The sequence below is a fragment of the Orycteropus afer genome, unplaced genomic scaffold, assembly GCF_000298275.1.
Source record: "Orycteropus afer afer isolate SDZICR_OR568_19922 unplaced genomic scaffold, OryAfe1.0 scaffold00396, whole genome shotgun sequence".
NCBI classification, from domain to species: Eukaryota; Metazoa; Chordata; class Mammalia; order Tubulidentata; family Orycteropodidae; genus Orycteropus; species Orycteropus afer.
The window spans coordinates 883,411-886,900 of NW_006921983.1; positions in this window are offsets into that span (position 1 = coordinate 883,411).

Sequence of the window (3,490 nt, forward strand, 5' to 3'; positions counted from 1 at the left end):
GATGGGCTCAAGTATAGCAGGGATTGTGGGGCTGGTGCGGGATCGGGCAGTGTTTCGTTCTGCTGTGCATGGGGTCGCTATGAGTCGGAAATGACTCGACGGCACTTAACAACAACAACAACAGTGTTGCCATTTCCTTTATTGCTATTGTTTTAGTATTTGCTAAATATTTAGCAAAAAATATTTAGTAAAAAATCAAAATTTTTTATTTTGATGTGAAGGTTTATTAATTTTTTTTTTCAAAGTTTAAAGTGCTTTTTTGTTCAGATAAGTGTGAGCCTCAGGTATAAAGGTGTAATTAATTCTTCTCATTCTCTTACAGCTGATGGCATTAAACTTCAGAAAACAAAGTTCCTAGAATATTGGAATAGTCAATTTGAGAAGCTGCCATCACAGGAAATGACATTTAATGAGCATTTACTATGTACTAAGGTGATGTCATGTACACTATCTTACATAGTTCTCAAAGTCTTGTATAGTAGATATTATTCCACTTTGCATGTTAGTAAGTGAAATCATAGATGGGAGAGGTGACTTACCCAAGTATTACACAGTTAAGTGGAGTCTGATTTGATTCCTTCTCTAATTCCAGAATTCTTTTATTTTATTTTTTTAAAATTTTTATTGTGATTTTGGTGAAAGTATCATTTTCGTTTGAGGTTACCCTGTGGTTTATAATTTTCTTCCCAACTTTAGCACAGTCTGTTCTATCTTGCAGTTGTCTTGACTTCCTCACCATTTAGAAGTTCTGTAACTACATTATTTTTTCCCTTTTTTTGGTTTTTGTTGTCCTCATTAGCCAATTGATGTCTATGGTTCCTTGTTTATAGTCTTGTAAGCTTATTTTACTTTGGATACTTTCATAACTGGGTTGGTTTTTGGGTTATATCATAATGTGTGTTAATGGTCAGTTATTGTTTGCTGTTGTTGGTTCTCTGTCTGAAGGACTCCCTTTCACATCTCTTGTAAGATTGGTCTGATTTTAACAGATTCCTTTAATTTCTGCTTCTATGGAATTGTCCTAATTTCACTGTCATATTTGAGGGACAATTTTGTTGGGTATGTAATTCTTGGTTGGAAATTTTTTCTTTCAGGGTTTTGTATATACACCATCCCCTTGTCTTCTTGCCTGCATGATTTCTGCTGAGAAATCAGAGCTTACTTTTTTTGATTGCCCTTGGTAGGTATCTTTTTGTTTTTCCCATGCTGCTTTCAGGATTCTTTCTTTGTCTTTAGTTTTGGTGAGTTTGATGGTGGTATGTCTTGGTGATTTTCTTTTGGGGTCTATCCTATTTGGGGTTTGTTAGACTTCTTTGATGGATATATTTTGTCTTTCATCATATCAGGGAAATTCTCTTCCAACAAATCTTTGACAATTTTCTCTGTGGTTTTATTTGTCTCTTCTTGTTCTGGAATTCCAATTACACATAGGGTATTCCTCTTGATGGTATCCCACATGAATGTTTGGCTTTTTTAATTTTGTTTTGATTTTTTTTTTTTTTTCTGATTGATACCTTTCCAAAGAAGTATTGAGGTGTTTGTCTTCAATTTCATTAGTTCTGTCTTCAGTTGATTCCATTCTACTCCTTTGCTCAATGTATTATCTATTTCAGAAAATTTAGTGCTAACCTTCTGGATTTCTGTGTGTAGATTTTGTATCATTTCTACTTGTTCATTTCTTTTGCCATTTTGTTCTTGTATTGTCTTCCAAAATTGTTCTAGGGTTTTGTCCGTGTTTTCCTTAATTTTATTAGTGTTTTCCTTTATCTGTCTCTCAATCCATTGAAGGTACCTAAATATACTTCTTTTTAATTCTCTTTATCGGGGAGTTCCAATGCTGCTTCTTCCTCAGGGATGTGTTGTAGGTCTGTATCCTGGTCTCTTGTTTCTATTACTTTATCTTACTTCTTTTTGTGGACTATAATGATCTGTTGTCTCTGAGACATTGTGACATTGTTGCATCTATATTTAATTGGTGATTGTTTGTTGAAGTGATTCACCCAAGATTTTCATTTTCTTTGTTTTGTTTAGATGTTATGTGAGTAAGCAGAGTAGTTTGTGCTCCTCTATTCACTAGCTGGCTGCACTTATACACTCACCACCTGTCTCCTGGTGGATGTGATAGAGAATAAGAGTGGGCACATGGATCCATATTAGCTGTTTGTAAGGAACAGTTAAGGTGGGTTAGGCTTGTTTTTGGGTGTCATGTGTCATTGGCTAGTTAGTGCAGAAGCAAGTAGTGGTCCTCACTCAGTAGGTGGAGTTGCTGGAGATGCTGGTATCGTTGGGTCATATGGGAATGGTTGCTGTCTCCCACTCAGTTAGACAAAAACAATAATCAAAAAGACCACCAAGAAAGGAAAAAGAAGAGCACAAAAAGTACACACTGCATAAACACACAGGAATAATCACAAAAAAAAAGAAGGAAAGAAAAAATAAAGGAAGGCAATAAATGAGAAGAAATATTTAAAGAAATACTTTAAAAAGACAAAACAAATATAAATAGAAAAGGAGGGGAAAAAAAATCCCACAATATCTAGGTAGGGGGGGAATAAGAGAAAACAGCTAGAATAAAAGAACAGTAATGAAAAAAAAATGAAAAAAACACAAGAAGAAAAACAAGGAATGGGAAGAACCACATGAAAGAAAAAAGATGTGAAACAGGAAAAGGGGAAAGAAAAAACACTAAAAACTAGACTCTGGGAAGGGAAAAAGAAAGAATAAAAATAAAAAGGAAGAAAAAAGACCATAATTTTAAAACAAACAAACAAAAACCTAACAACACAACAACAACAACAAAAAGCAAAAAACAAATCTGGGGGTGTGAAACACAGGGCAGGGCACCCAGGCTCCATCAGAACACACAGTCTGGGATGCAATCCCTGCTGGCCCAGAGGGTGGGTAGAAATGAGGAATAGCCACACCTTTGTTCCTCAAGAGCGTGTGGGGTGTAAGAGTAATAAGGGGAATATCGCACCTTTCCAGTTGTCAACCTTGGTTATGTCCACGCTGCCCTTGGCAAGCAGAGCCTATTCTTAGGTACCTGGAATATGAATGAGAACTCAGTCACTTTAAATATCAAAAATGGCTGCCACTGGTAAATATTCAAAATGGCTGCACTCTCCAGTCTGCTGAAAGTCCACAGCTCAGTTGTCTCCTTCTTTGCTGTTTCCCTTTTTAATCATCAGCTACCAGTGCAGTTGTCCATGAAGCCCTTGATAAACAGGGTTGATTTTTAGGTTAATCCTCACTTGGAAATATTCAAACTGTCTGTGCCATCAGGATAGCTGACAGTCTGCAATTCCATTTGTCTCATTCACTATTTTCATTCTATTACTTGGTGTTTAACCCACTTCTGTATCCTTCCTTTTAAAGCTTGGGGCTCCAGGATTGTCTTGTACCTGTGTCAATTGGTTTCTCTTTTCTTTGTTGAAGAGAGTCTGTGTAGCTTGTCTGTCTATTCTACCATTTTACCAGAAATCCACTCATA